At 36.3% G+C, this 16,722-nt stretch overlaps 1 protein-coding gene across 2 annotated transcripts in view; it reads left to right on the top strand.

Moving 5' to 3' along the window:
- The first annotated feature begins 1,371 nt into the window (after positions 1 to 1,371).
- The window catches only part of daam1a (dishevelled associated activator of morphogenesis 1a), a 133,128-nt gene continuing 117,777 nt past the window's right edge, over positions 1,372 to 16,722 (top strand). For both annotated transcript variants that reach the window (XM_017351772.3, XM_017351771.3), the window contains exon 1: positions 1,372 to 1,450. The gene's annotated coding sequence lies outside the window, so the exon portion shown is untranslated. The remainder of the gene's footprint in view (positions 1,451 to 16,722) is intronic.

The following is a 16,722-nucleotide window of genomic DNA, read 5'->3' as shown; positions in this document are numbered from 1 at the left end:
AAATGCTTGTTCAAAAAAAAAAAATTCATATTTTTAATTTTTAATGTTTTATGTGTTATAATTGTTACATGTTGACACTATATGCCATGAATTTGATCATTGCTTTTGATATAAATACTAAACTGACTTAAAATTACGATATGTGCATATATATTTAATAATGTAATGACTACCTATTTCCAGCATTCTTCAGAATATCTTCTTTTTAAAACTTGTACAGGTCTTAAACAAGTGTAAGGTGAGTAAATGATGACAGAGTTTTCAGCTTTGGGTGAACTCTCCCTTTTATTATTAAAAATGCAATCGGATTGTGGTATTTATTCAGCCCTGGAAAGTCACCTAAATGTACAATTTGCCTGCTAATTAGTGTTCATTATGTTAATGGCCACATAATTACATGTTCCTGTGAGTTAATTTGCTGTTTATCTGCTCAGATCAGCCCTTGAGATTTGGCAGGACTTCTACCAGTTCATCTATTATAACAGAAATGATTGTGACATTATACAAAATGGGAACGGGAATATCTATTTGATGTAAAAATTCCAATAGACCTCACAGAGAGCAAAATAGCATGCTGTATAATGCAAGATTCTCAAGTGCTCTGTAAATTAATGTGAAAATAGAATTAAATTATATTTCATGTCAAATAAGCTAAACTAATAATGTTTTTTGTATTTAAATATGAAATGTTTAATTCAGCTCTTTTAATATTTGTTATTATGATTTTTTGTTGTATTATTTTGTATTTATTATATTTATTTATTTATTGTATCGTACATGATAATAGCTTGATAATCTTTTAAATGTTCATTCATTCATTTTCTTTTCAGCTTAGTGCCTTTATTAATCTAGTGCATGTCTTTGGACTTGTGGGGGAAACCGGAGCACCCGGAAGAAACCCATACGAACATGGAAAGAACATGCAAACTCCACACAGAAATGCCAACTGACCTAGCTGGGGCTCGAACTAGTGTCTTTCTTATTGTGAGGCGATCGTGCTACCCACTGCGCCACCATGTCACCGTGTAAATAATCATAATAATAATATAATAATTTTTATTTTAATGCAATAATGTGCACCTTTTTTAAAGCTGCTTTGAAACTATAATTGTGAAAAGCGCTATACAAATAAACTTGAATTGAATTAAAATGAAATGTTGCCTATACTTTATATTTTAATATTGTGTTTTATATAATTTTATTCAAAAATATATAGTGTACGTTCCAATCTCTGTTACATTTGTCAGTCATCGTTTCCCCCATTCTCTCTTCCCATCCTACATTTCCCAGTCATGCGTCTCTGTCTTTTGCGCATGCGCTCTAGCGTCAGGCCAAATCCTGAAATAGATGACGTCACCTGTCTGTCGGGTCGTGCTGTATTGTTGCACAGGGGAATGAGAGCAGCGCACGAGCTCGGAGCGTCCGCGGGGAGGATGGGACTGTTTACAAGGTAACTTCTCAATCTCCACCGCCAAACTGACAGCCACATGACACCTCAGGAAAAGCAAAACAGCCTGAAAACAGCCGACATTTTACTCCGTGTGAAGTGATTTGCCTTTAAAGGGTGGGAAGTGAAGAGACACGCCAAATCAGCGGCTCAATGGCGAATTCTCGTCTGATTTATAAAACAAATCAAACACATTCGCTTCCAGTCCCACTGCGTTCGTTTGTATCGTGATTAATTGATTATTTCTTCACTTTGATCGTGTTCACTTCAAAACCTGTGCTTCTAGTTCACTTACCAACTCATGACAGTTTGATGCAATGTTGCTATTTAAAACTCATTTACATGCTAGATTTACTTCGTCTTAATTCAGACAGTAGTTGTCACTGTTTTGCCAGCTGTTTTGCTACAGGACAAAGGCAAGTAATTATAATTATGATCTATTTTTCATGCACTGAACATGTTTATTTTGGTGATAATTAAATGGTTTGAAAAGTAAAACCCACGGATGTAACGTTAGAAGAAATGTGTTGCTCATTTAGGACAGAAGTATGCAATAAGTGTGGAGGAAAGCGATTTTGTTAGTAACTTGTGGTCTTGAGAGAGTATGCGTTGGTTTTTGGCACATTTGTTGTAGTTTTTTCTTCCTCTTGTAATAACTTGATACTGTGGTTGTTGTGGCTTGTATAAATAAGGACAAAGCTGAAGCCATGCTATTCTTTGAAATTAGATCCCGTTTGCAAAACCCCTATGTGAGTTTTGTGGCATTTCGTTTTGCTAGATTTGAAGTCATGTAATATGTTTGTGTACTTCTAGAAATGGACAAAATACTGTTTAGTGGACTTGCATCCAAAAATATCTCCTAATAATAAAGCTTCCGCTGGTTTTTTTTTTTTTTTTTTTTGCGGTGATGCTACTAAAAACCCCTTTTTTTCCCCAACCTTTCAATGAATAGTTTTTAAATTGTACAGTTATTACATTGTTTGTGGAACATTTTATTAATTTTAAGAACGTTTTGTGGACTTTACAGGTTCATCAATGAACCATTGATGCCATTTTACTGTTATTTTTTATTAATAATGTTGACTTTGTTATCGTAAAAAAATGGATCATATCCAGATTAGTGATGTACAGTATATCAGTATTGGCCGATAAATGTGTATTTTTATGGTAAAGTTGTTTATTGTGAAAAAACAAACACTATATCAGTACAAATAGTTACATATCATTATCTTTGTTGTTTTTTTACAAAAGAGAAGAACATTTTTTTTAAATAAAAATGGGAAAAAACTAACAAAAATAATAATAATAACAGAGAAAAAGAAAAATGAAAACAAGAGTAATAAGTGTATAGAAAATTACAACCATCTATCACAATCAAATGTTCAGATACTTTGTCAATGTTGAAAGTAAAAATTTACAATTAAACAGTGTAAAATAGTATTAGAGAAAGCAAACAAATTAAATTACTACAAAATAAATAAATCAAAAAGGGAAGGAGTGTGCATCTATTAAATGGAAGGCAATACCTTATGAGTTAAAGTTATAAAACATTACCACTTTTTAAAGAAATTAGTTTTCCCAGAGCATCTAACCTTTTCCAATTTTAGAAATGCATGGTATCTACAAGCCATTGTGATGTAGTTGGAGGCTTATTTGATTTCCAGTAGAATACGATGCCTGGCTAATAGTGAGGTAAAAGCCAAAATATCAAGCTGTTTAGAATTGAATTGGGACCAAATCTTTGGAACCGCAAAAATGGCAACATCAGGGGATGGGTCTATATTTACCTGCAACACCTTGGACATAATTGTAAAATAATTAATCCAATAATTCAGTAACAGAGGGCACATAAAGAAAATATGACTTAAATTACACCTTGGTGCATGACATTTGTCACATCTGTCATCGATATTGGGAAAAATTTTACATTTCAGCCTGGTTTTTGAGAAATGGATTCTATGAAATACTTTAAATTGTATTTAAAGGCGAGCACAAGTTGTACTAGAACGTATTCTCTGCAGCGCACCAAGCCACCATTTTTCCTCAAAACATAGTCCCAATTCATTTTCCCAAGATATTTTAATTTTAGTAAGAAAACAATCATCCAAGCTTAAAATGCACCAAAAGATTTTAGAAATTTGGGATTTGTGTTGCGAGTTTAGTTGCAGTAACTCTTCTCGTACCTGTAGCTTTGGCAGAAATGGGTAACCTAAGAATAAAGTAGCAGAGCAATGTCTAGCCTGTAAGAATAAAAAAAATAAAAATAAAAAATGGGATTCTGACAGCACCATTTCAGAGGAAAGTTGTGCATAGTTGCAAAAACAGACCATCCCAATGCAGGTCCCGAAAATTTCTTAAATCTTTTGCAAACCATTACTTAAATACAGGATCCGTGAGGGATGGTGGAAACATGATTTCCCAGTAGTGGCATTGTAAATTTTAATGTTATTGGTATCTGCCAGATGAGAATATAAATGATTGGCTAAATAAATAATAGATTATTTTCCCCTGTGGGGTTTTGACTGGTGCCTTTTTCTTTCTTGGAAGTTTTGTTTGTATTAGTTGCAAAGTCATATTTACATAAACACCGGGTGCATTTAAATAATGTACCTTTCTAACATTATTATAAATGAGTGTAAATTGATTTTATGTTTGCTTAAAAAAATTTCACTACATTGAATCATTGTAATTTCTGTGTGGAGTTTGCATGTTCTCTTCCTGTTCGTGTGGGTTTCCTCTGGGTGCTCCAGTTCCACTCACAGTCATGCAGTATAGGTAAATTGAATAAACTAAATTGGCCGTAGTGTGTGTGTGTGTGTGTGTGTGTGTGTGTGTGTGTTTAAATGTGAGAGTATATGGGTGTTTCCTAGTACTGGGTTGCAGCTGGAAGTGCATCTGCTGTGTAAAACATATGCTGGATAAATTGGAGGTTCATATTGCTGTGACGACCCCCGATGAATCTTTAGGAATAAGCCGAAGAAAATAGAATGAATGATTGAATCAGGTTACATTCTGTCATAGTCTATTTTTTAAACACTATGGTGTTTTGCACAGTTACTATTGCTACATTTTGTCACAGACATGCCTCTTTTGGTCAGTTTTGTCCATCTAATGATTCACCAGTTGCATTTTTTTGGGTGGACTGAAATTGCAAACTTTTGACAATAAAATTGTAAACTACAAAAACCAGATTCTGTGAAATTATCCGCTTGTTAATTCTGACGTCATGTAGGGCTGGGCCGATAAATGATATCATATCGAATTACAATAAAATTTATGTCAATAACAAAGATGAACTCTCAACTTCTCTATATGGGTCTAAGAGCCAATCACACAGCCGAAATGTGCAACAATGGGAATCTGGAAGTGTGTTGATATTACTGAATTTACAGCCACTGAAAATTATCATTTGAAAATATGTTATGCCATTTAATGAACCCTCTAATTTTTATGGCTTTAGTTATTGTTGGGGTACTCTTTTAAATCTGAAAAAGCAATAACAACTTGTATTTAAATACATATCGTTTTCGTTCAATATGGAAAATAATTATTGAGATTGCATTTTTGCCACATCGCCTAGCTCTAACGCAACTTACTGGTTCAAATCTCTATCAAACTGTACGAGAAGGCTCAACAAATGGTACTAATAAACCTTTACAAAGCTCTATAATGCTTTCGATAATCATAATCGCAATATATATCCATGCCTAATATCAGATGGCCAGAAAGGGATGAAAATATTGCAAGGGATAAATATATTATATATTGTTTAAATATTGATGTCTGTGATGCAGAAAGTCCAGAGACTGTGGATTTTATAAGAAATTCACTATAATGTGTGATATGACTTAAAAGTGGTCATGAACAAATATTTTTTCAATTCAAATGAGTAGCGGCTTGGAGCCGGAAACAGTATTCCAAACGTCACAACTTAATAAGCGGGTGGAGATCATTTGCATGGATTTTACATGTTAAGTCTGTGGGCACGAACGTGTGTGTTTACAAAAATAACATTGCCATCGGGTGACGTGGTGGCTCAGTGGTCAGCACTGTTACCTTACAGCAGGAAGGTCGCTGGTTCGAGTCCAGAGTGGGCCTGTTGACATTTATGTGTGGAGTTTGCATGTTCTCCCCGTATTCACGTGGGTTTCCTTCTGTGTTTTTCCCGACAGTCCAAAGACATGCAGTATAGGTGTATTGGGTAAATAGAATTGGTTGTAGGGTATGAGTGCGTGTGTGAATGCAAGAGTGTATGGGTGTTTCCCAGTACTGGGTTGCAGATGGAAGGGCATGTGCGTAAAACATATGTTGGAATAGTAGGTGGTTCATTCCACTGTGGTGACCCCTGATAAATAAGCGACTAAGCTAAAGGAAAATGAATGAATGAATGAATGAATGAATGAGTGAACATTGCTGTTTACTGGCTCGGCATGCATTATGCAGCTTTTTCACAGTAGCTTTTGTAGATTCATGTCAACACGAATCATTTTCACAGTATTTTGTTTTGCGAAATTTAAAAAATGCAGCTTTTAAAGACTTTTATCTTGCTTTTCTATTTTTAAAACCCGGAATTAGGGCTGGAGGATTAATCGGAGTGTTATCGAAATCCGAATCTAATTTTTCCAGGACAATGTTTTCTATTACTTTCCCTGTGTGGAGTCATGTGACCCCACTTTGTCAAGGCTAATTTATACTTATTATAAACCATTTCAATGAGGTGATGTTATTGGCCTATAAACGTATCCTGCCTGTTGCCAAATTATTTCATAACTCTAACAAGAGGTGATTTCATCATATCTTAACGTTAAAACTATCATATATCAAGCTATCATGACATTATTCATCAACATTTGGACGTTTTGGGATTCTCGGAAGCTTTAGAAATTAGTAATGTGAACCAGGAAATACGTTGGGACCATTATTATTGTTTACATCCATCAAAATGGTCTATATTATGATTTATACTTATTATATTATTCTGATATTATACTGCCAAGCAAACGTGTATGGTCCGGCGCAGCCTCGCATACCCGCACACCTCTCTTAAAAATAAAACTACACATCACAACGACATGTAGCATAGGCTTGGGTGGTATCCAAATTTTGATAACATCAAACCTCTTCCCTATTTTATCTCGGTATACGGTGTTTCCGTGCATAATAAAAAGTTATGATGTAAGGCTCAGACTGCGCCACCAAACTGTTGGCCTGTGCCTAAGCAATTCAGAAACTGAATACCATATATGCGTCTTTAGGTTCGCTGTCACTTGTTAGTTACACAATTTGCAAATTGTCTTGTTCGTATTTACGTCCCTTCTCATTCAGTCGAAACCCAAAATACTGCCAAACTGCAGAGGTTGGTTGTGTTCTTTTTCAAGACCAGGTAATTTTGTGCGTGACTCGCCATCTTTTCTCTCCTCTTTCTCTCTCCTCCACACTGTCCCATGATGACAATCATGCATACGCATTTTAAGGCATTAAATAAATAATATTTAAACTTATCTGCTATATAAATGCATTGTTTTTTATGACGGTATAACAGTATTGAAACTGAAACCGTTGCTATTTTTAGATCCGATATACCGTATTACCGCCCAAGCCCAATGTAACATAAGTTTTGTGATTGGTCGGTTTGGTAGCAGTGACAAGGGTGGGCGGCGTGGAGAGCAATGTTTTAGGCAATGTGTGCTTTAATTTCAGTTGTTCATTGTTGATGTTCAATAAATAATCATAGATAGCTGATAGTGTGTGTTTACTTCAATTATTTTATAATCAAGTAATGTACCCTTCATTCAGAAATCTCTCACTTGTAATATGTGAACACATTTAATGTACAAAACTTGTGAGTGAACTATGAGGGAAAAACATAAAGTAAATAAAATAATCGTTCATTAATCGTTATAAAGTTAAAATGTTTAATTAATTGAGATTTTGATTTTAGGCCAAATCGCCCAACCCTACCCGGAATTCCCAAAAAAATCCTCTCAAGCAAATTCATGGCTTGTCTCCCATTCACCTTGCAGCTCTACAGCAGTACAATGATCTTAAATGATAGTGAAAGAAAGACGTGTGGGGTCCGTCTGAGAGGATGAATCAAATAAAGCCTCTCCGACACTTAAATATCTTATTTTCTCCTGCATCGTTAATTGCGTGCTAAGTGGAATCGTTAAATCGGCCATCATTAGCACCGTCTGCACGCAATCCTCCCCAGTATTTGAAATAAATGCAATATCGAGTAGTTCCAGCATTCTTCTATGATCATCCTCGCATGCACAGACATGCAGTGACAACGTAAGTATTAAAGACAAGGGGAATCTCTGATCCGAGCTGAAATCGCTGCTCGCTCATGGATGATAATGCAGGTTCGTTCACATCGAAAAGTCATTTCCACATTCCTTCATATCCACGGCTGCTCATCCGGGGCTGTTTGACCTTATTAATTTGTTGCAGCGTTCAGCCATTTAGTCACACCTCTAGTACTTAACATGCCGGGCGATAAGCCAGATCCCTCCAGCATGGCCCAGAATCCTCTTGCCTCTCTTCTAAATTTTGTAGTTGATGGTTTTTGTGAACAGGGTGTGTGTGTGCATACATGGCGGTGCACAGCAACGGGAGTTTGTTTTGCCTAATTAGCCAGGCTGGTAGAGATGCTGACATGAGACGTGTGGGAGATGTCTTTAATTACAGAGGTGGAGTCACATTGACACTACTGCAGTATCTCAGGGCTGGAGAATGCCATAGTTATGCCAAAGCATGATACTGGGACTTCTGTCAGACTGCAACCGATACCAGACGCAATGCTCCACCCTTCCATTGGCCTGTGAGCTAATTTGGTGGAGCGCTTTATTTTGGGTTTGGAGTGTTGTTTATGTGTTGTTACTTAAGTATTTAGGCCTACAAGATCAACTTCAGTATAAACTACCCTCTGAGTAAGTTAGTATGATGACATTTGTGTTGAATAGAACGGTGTGTATTGTGTAATGTGCGTGTGTGTGTGCATTGATGGTGGTTTTCTTTTGCTTTGGGTGCAGAATTGAAAGTAATAGCAGGACGGGTTGGTTTGGATATTCTGGATTGTCACATGCTCATGCTGCTTTGATAAGATAGGAGATGAATTGTAATCTTGTTTCAAGTTTGAAGACCGCATGCAACCACTCTGTGTATCCATGGCAACAGATGTTCTTAAAGCACCGTGAAGGATGTCTCATGTTTGTCTGAAGTGCTGTGCAGTGTATTTATTATTATAAAAAAGCACAACTACTGTTACTTGAAAATATAAAAAGATATATGTGCCAAGTACATGTATGGCTTTTTATTTTATTGGCTCCACTGGATGTATTGTGACCTTTTCATGACAGTTAAAGGGATAGTCAAAATGTAATCACACTTTACTATTTATTTTGTTTCTATTGGACACAAATATTGAAGAAGGTTGGAAACCAGTAACCACTGACTTCTGTAGCATTTGTTTTTCCTACTATAAAAGTCAATGGTTACAAGTTTTTAACATGCTTTTAAATATCTTCTTTTGTGTTCAAGAGAAGAAACTCAAACTGATTTGGAACAAGTCAAGCATGAGTAAATGATGATTTTTTTCCTTTGATATAATACAACAATATTCATTGTTGTCATAATGTATGTTACAAAATAATCTTTATTTTTCATTAAAGTATTTGTAAATTCATATAAATTAACCAATAATTCTAAAATAATTTAGTATGTAAACATAAAATAAATGTTATTTAATTATACACTCACCGGCCACTTTATTAGGTACACCTGCCCAACTGCCCGTAAACAAAAATTTCTAATCAGTCAATCACATGGCAGCAACTCATGCATTTAGGCATCGTCAAGACAATCTGCTGCAGTTCAAACTGAGCATGAGAATGGGGAAGAAAGGGGATTTAAGTGACTTTGAACGTGGCATGGTTGTTGGTACCAGACATGCTGGTCTGAGTATTTCAGAAACTGCTGATCTACTGGGATTTTCACACACAACCATCTCTAGGGTTTTCGGAGAATGGTCCGAAAAAATATCCAGTTAGCAGCAGTTCAAATGCCTTGTTAATGCCAGAGGTCAGAGGAGAATGGCCAGACTAGTTTGAGCTGATAGAAAGGCTTCAGTAACTCAAATCACCTCGTTACAACAGAGATATGCAGAAGAGTATCTCTGAGCACACAACATGTTGAACCTTGAGGCGGATGGGTTACAGCAGCAGAAGACCACACCGGGTGCCAATCCTGTCAGCTGACAACAGGGAACTGAAGCTAAAATTTGCACAGGCTTACCAAAATTGGACCTATAGAAGATAGGAAAAACGTTGCCTGGTCTGATGAGTCTCGATTTCTGCTGCCACATTCGGTTCGTAGGATCAGAATTTGGCGTCAACAACATGAAAGCATGGTTCCATCCTGCCTTGTATCAATGGTTCAGGCTGGTGTAATGGTGTGGGGGATAATGTTTTGCCATTTTTGAGCCTATTAGTACCTAATAAAGTGGCCAGTCAATACACGTACTCTTATGTATAATTATTAATACATATAGTGTAAATAATAAATGGACATTTTGACTTGCATTTTAATGAAAAACTTTTGTTTTTTTGTTTTTTTTGTTGTTCACTCATGTTTTGCATTTTAGGTGCTTTTTCCAATGATTTTAGTTTCATTGTGAGCATACTTTATTTATTGTCACCTGCTGTTTGTTTCTCTTTCGATCTGTCCTTATCAGAGGGATTGTGTCAGTCCTGGTGCCAATCCCTTTTCACCTGTTTGTATTTGACATTTACTACACTATAAAGTAATTGCGATAAGTTTTATTGTTGTATGCCACTGACTATATAAGGATTATACAACAGCATAAACCTTAAAACGCTGTTTTATATTTTTATTTATGCATTAGTCTGTATGTATTATGTCTTTTTTATTGTTACAATATTTCTATAATTATACAAAAAGTGAATGTTGTAAATTTGGTCTGATTAAGCCATGAAATAGCCAGAAAAGCTGATGTGGCAATACATTCAAAACTCTAGAATGATAATGAAAACTGGCATAAAAGCCTTAAAGCGATAAAAACCTTTCATTTTTAAGGTTATTAAGATTCTGTGATTTGATGTTAAGTAAAATGCAAATGTCCTTGTAAAAGGGCTTTAACGTTATTTGTGAAACTCAAACTCTTTTGGACAACTTCTCCCAAAGCATCAGTAGTTTTCATGAAAATATGAAAAATCCTCTTTTCTTCAGTGGTCAGTAAGCAGAGTTTTAAATGGGTTTTCATAGCTCACTGACACATCCAACAAAGATTAGATTAGATGAGATGACAGAGGCTAAAATCAGCCAATGACATTCATTATTATGTAAACATGATATGGGCTATATATCTATTCCTTCGCCAAAATGATTAAAGTCATGTCAATGTGTTGTACGATAAGTCGATATATCGATTATTATTATAATATATTGAATATGATTAGAGTTCACTGTAGTGCATACATTTTCATTGTTTTCACTGCAAAATCCTCACCGCTTGCGCGGATATAGGAGACATTTAGGCTGAATGCATCTTTGCACCTAAAAACGTCAAACGCAGCACTCAGGAACAAATTAAAACAATTATTATGTGAACTTACCGAAGTAAAAAGGCCCTCAATGCTTGCTCCGTCTTTGTGCTCTTCTTATTGGCTCTCTGCTCTAGAACTGAACGCGAATGATTGGTTAATACCAGCCATCAATCACTCAGTCAATGCCTTCTGCCTTCAGATGACAGGAGCTACAACCGTGAATTTGTGAAGCGCTGAAGATGAGAGAATAAAAATAACACTGACAGATTTACCTACAGTTACTAATAATGGCACATCTTGTTAGTGATCATGTGCTGAATGTTAATCCACCATTTACACATTTCCTAGAATGGATAAAAGACTTTCAGTGGTTTCAAGTCCGCTACTAAAATAACTAAAGCCATTCTCTGTAAAGTCTGTGGGACGGGGTTTGCAGGTAACAGCGTTTGCCACTGAATCTACAGATTTTAAGCGCGAGAGACGCTGTATAATGCTTCATTTAGTCCTCATGATGCTGTCAGCTATGCAAGCGGCAGCTATATGTAACATTTAACACAGCTCAAGAAAAGGCTGTTATTGCTATTAAGATGACATGCAAATGATAAGTTATATATCAATATAAATGTGGGGCGGGGCGATGGATCGCGATGCCGGCTCAGCATCGTGAAGTTTGTCGGCCATCGTCTATCGGCACAGCCCTAGTAGAAATGTATTATCCTCCCTCCCTGTTTAATTTGATCTAATCCGAGTCCTGAAACACACCCCCTCTCATGCTTCATTTCTTATTCTGACGGAGCAAGCAATTCTTTTGTGAATGAATCTCCGCTATCAATGACTCTTTCACTTAGCCGACAATAATACAAGTTTCTAGCACTGCAGCAACTTATCATATTTCATTTACACTGTTCGCTTATTTTATTAAACAAAACTAGCATAAGCCTAGAATTTAGTGTGAGTTGGTGCTACTTTTCCTTATGGTGAATGCAACTGACTGTATTATCATTATCAATAACTTTACTTGTTTTGCACAAAAAGTTCATAACATAAAAACGAAATCTTACCTATGAAAAGTTCTGCCTTTTTGCTTTGTTTTCTTTGTTTGCTTGTTACTACACATGTACATCGTGCTAAAGTCCAGCATCTTCACATTGGCACACTGTCTTGTCTAGTGCAGTTCAATGACTTTTGTTCTGGGAGCCAACAAATGTAGCAGCGCTACTGACGCATACTCAGGGTCCCTGTGTGAAATTCCAACACAATCTCACGGCAATTCGTAACTTTTTCATTTAGTGGCTAATTCGTACAAATTCGTACGATCTAATTCGTACATTTTAGTACGATCTGCGTATCCCCCAATGACGGTTGGGTTTAGGGGTGGAGTTAGGTGCCACGCCTCCTTTTTAAAATCTTACATTTTCTTACGACTGAACTTAGCCACTAAACTGCCAAAACGTAAAATACTTACGTTTTCTCGTGAGATCAGGCTGGATATTCAGTGTAAATATCTATGCTGTGTTAGAGCTGCACAGTTTTGAAAAAAATGACTTATTGTGTTATCGAGTATAATCTTACCAGATGAGTTATATTGCTCGATTTGCAGTGGGGCACATCTGCACAACATTTAACAAACCAATCACATTCATTGATAAATTCAGTAAAGGAAAGTTCGACATGAAAAAAAAAAAACTTTATGATTTTCTGGGAGTGTAGCAGTATTTAGGTGCACAACCTGAATATTTAAATGAAAAATGACACTTTATAATTTCCATTGTGTATATACACTTACTGGCCACTTTATTAGGTACATCTCACTAGTAGCGGGTTGCACCCCTTTTTGCCTTCAGAACTGTCTCAATCTTTCTTGGCATAGATTCAACAAGGTCCTGGAAATATTCTTCAGTGACTTTGGTCCATATTGATCCTAACCCTTAATCAGGTAGGCTGTGGCGTTGACACGATGCTCAATTAGTACTAATGGGCCCAAAGTGTGCCAAGAAAATATCCCCATTTAGCACCAACAACCATGCTACGTTCAAAGTATAATCCCCTTTCTTCCCCATTCTGATGCTCTGTTATCATCTTGACCATGTCTACATGCCTAAATCCATTGAGTTGCTGCCATGTGGTTGGCAGATTAGAAAATTTTGTTAACAAGCAGTTGGACGGATGTACCTAATAAAGTGGCCAATGAGTGTAAACTGTGCATAAATGCAACTAATCTTTATTAAAATTGCTAAATTGTCAATTTCTTGTTCATGAATGCTTTAAATTGGCTTAAAATGCTTACACATTCACAGGGCTTAAAAATGAACACATTTTTTGGTAACATTATGGTTAAATGACTCTGTAAATACTGTGTTTTTATCTGTGGCTCCTAGTAAACTATATCCCGATTTGACATTGCAGATCCAGTGATATGACTTTTGCAGATGCACACAGTGCGATATCGAAGCTGAAATGATATATTCTGCAGCCCTACTGTATATATGCAATCATTTTTTTGTAATTATATCTGTTTAAGTAACTTTTGTTATTAAAAAGCTTCAGCAATTAATCACAACAAGAAATCCTGATGCTTCATAAGCCTCGAGTGTGTATTTGTGTGTGTCTCTGCCTGAGGGATTGTATGCACCGAATAAAGGATGGTGTTTTGGGAGGCCTATCCTCTCTCTGTCCAGTCTACTGGAACAAAAGCCCAGTGTAGCTGCTTAAATTTGCCATTCTCTCCTGGATGAAGCTCAGACAATGCTGTGATCTCATGTTATTCATATTGCGCTCTTGCTTTGGCACCTCAGAGCTCAAACAAGCATTGCACCTCTAACCACCCAGAGACAGAGGCTCTCAGCTGGAGCTGGGACACAAAAACCATTCAGACGATCCGTCATTTATACAGGTTCATCCAGTATCAAGCGCTGCCGCAGCCCGGGTTGCCTTGTTGCAACATATGAATGACGCAAGAGCCCTAGTCACATTCCATAATACAAGACACTGCAGGTGAATAAAGCAAAACAATAGTTATCACCATACTTGCACAGTTGATTGATTTCCTTAAAGGTCCCATGAAATTAAAATAAAGTTTTTTTTTTTTTTTTTAGATTTTAGTATCAGTATTGTTAATTTTTAGGATATCAACGAACTAGTGTGCTCCAAAACAGTAACACAATTTGCCTTTAGGAGATATAAAACCAATATAAACATGTAAAGCTTGTAGTTTGTCATCTCCGCCTAAATAGATCAATTTTATTCATGTCATTTCATACCTTCAGTTTCTCATCAAATCTTGACCAATCAAATGCTTTCTAATTTCTGACATGCCCCAACCCCCCCCCCCCCTCTTTAAGATGCTTCTCATTTGATGCGCTTGAGCTCAAGCACTCTCATTGGCTGAGCTGTGAGAAACTAAATGCTATTGGCTGTTTTTATAAAGGGGAGGGGCTACACTGTCTCGCCCTCTTTTCATGTTTTGTTTGAGATTTTGTCAAACATCAAATAAAAATGCAAATTTCAATGCACTTTACGGAACATTTTAAGAATTGCAAAAGTGTTTTTGTATTATGTAAGTTTATCATAGTTAAAAGTACGTTGGTCAAGCACATTTCAGAATTTTTCATTGTCAGTTTTAGCAAGTTGAAATGGTCAATTTGGAATTTCTACAACCAGCACAGAGGCCCAGGAATGGGCGAGAGACTGGATTGACCTCCCCAGATTCAAAATGCTCAAATATGCTAATAATGTCATGTTTACTTAAATCTACATTAATTTGCTTGCATTTCTGGCACAAAAATCTAAATATTGGATAGTCAGAATAAAAGTCTTGTTTCTTTTGCACATTACACATTAGGGTCAAAGGCTATTACAGAGTGGATTTTGGGAATCTGTTTTATCACTCTATAATTTAGCAAATACAAAGATAATTTATTTTCACAATTTTTTTGTGGAATAAAAAGAGCACATAAACACATAAACAAATCAACAGCGTTTAAGAACAGCGTTTTTTTGTGTGTGTGTGTATTGTTCCAGTCTTTGTGTATCTGTGTTTGCACTTACTGAACAGCAATTAAGAGTGGTGAACTGATGACCTTCATGGCCAATCACCGTCATTTCTGTTGAGCACAATGGCCAATCAGCAGTGTTTAAGAACATGCTTAACAGCGCTCAAATGTAAGTGGGAGATGGACGATTTTAAAATTTCACTAACGAACTTGATACTTTTGAGAAGCCTATAAGAAAGGAGTTATGAAAACTGCAAATAAAAAAAAAAAAATAAAAAAAAAAAACTTATTTCAATAAAAAAAATGTATGCTCGCTTGAAGTGGATTTGGGTGTGAAAAAGTAGTGTTAATGTGAGTAATGGGAGATGGAAACAGATTTGCCAAATAAATTCCCGAAGTAGCGAACTCTACCTGCGTCACATTTCAGAGGCTGCATCCTCCGAAGGATCCATTTGAAGTGTGCTTGCGTCATCACGGTGCACCGAAGGCTGTCTCATTTTAAAAAAATTTGAAGGCTCCTTTAAAAGCAGCCTCAAAATATGTCCTTCGTTTCAGATAATGAAGGACACAACCGGTGGATTCTTCACGGCCTCGAACGGCCCAAGATTCATTGCGCAGATAACGGCAAGACATTTTTAATAGAAAACTCCAGTTTAAATGTATTAATTAAGTTAATTTACTTGGATATCTAAACACATGTTATAAAAACAAAAAGAGTATGACGTGTCTTACTAAAAAGGGATTTTTATAGACCGTTTACATGTTTATGTGTACATGTATGGATCAAAGGAAATATATTTCCAGCTTCTGTATTACCTTGTTTTGCCTTCAGATCGCTTAAAATAAGTTTTTAAATCACTTTGAAAGAAAGTCATTACAAATTTTATCAGCGCTTATTAACAGCAGCTGTTACAGTTGCCTGATGATGAGATCCATCCTTTGTTGGCTAGATTGTCTCATTTCAAAACGCTCAGTTCAGCCTGTGTGGACTTCGAATAACTCACCTTTAAAGTCTGCATCCTTTGGAGGATGCAACCTCTGAAATGAGACAGCTACTGATTAGTCACATAACTTCATTATGCTTGCCTTGTTTACTGTTGGTTGTTAGATTGCCAATACTACAGTCAGTCGCGCTAACAACTTATGAAAACGCAGCTAATCTACATTTATTTTGTATTTTTTACGATCTTTGACAAGATTTGCTTCATGTTAGGATGGAAACCTGGCTATTGATAGCATGCTATAACAGCACCATTTAAGTGTAAATGGAATGTTTGGTTTATATTTAGACTGAAAAAAGAACACTTGATAAAAGGTCAAAATCTCAAAACTGACATAGATGATTTTTTTGTGAGCGCACACAGTGTCTCGCCATAATAGAGATCAATAGAGTGCCACTGACTCCGTTAAAACTATTCTACTTGGATGGTGTACTACTGTTTGACTTCTCTTTAGGAAGGTTTCTTGCTGTATAAGTATAACCAGATCCAGCATGTAGACTTTGAGCGTGACGCTGGATGGAGAGTTGCCAGTTTAGATAAACAAAACCTAAAGGCATTTCCAAATGAGGTAAAAACTGCAAGGGTCTATCTAATGTTTACACAGATCAGGTGTGGAACATGCTGTTTGTGTTTTCAAGGCTTGTAACACAGAATCTCATATTCTTTCTTGTAACCCAAGGCTTGGAAATATTCAGAGTATTTTGACTTTGTGATTAGTA

The sequence above is a fragment of the Danio rerio genome, chromosome 17 (genome assembly GCF_049306965.1).
Source record: "Danio rerio strain Tuebingen ecotype United States chromosome 17, GRCz12tu, whole genome shotgun sequence".
NCBI lineage: Eukaryota > Metazoa > Chordata > Actinopteri > Cypriniformes > Danionidae > Danio > Danio rerio.
Note: the sequence above shows the minus strand (reverse complement) of the source record. Positions and strands in the feature narration are given on the sequence as shown.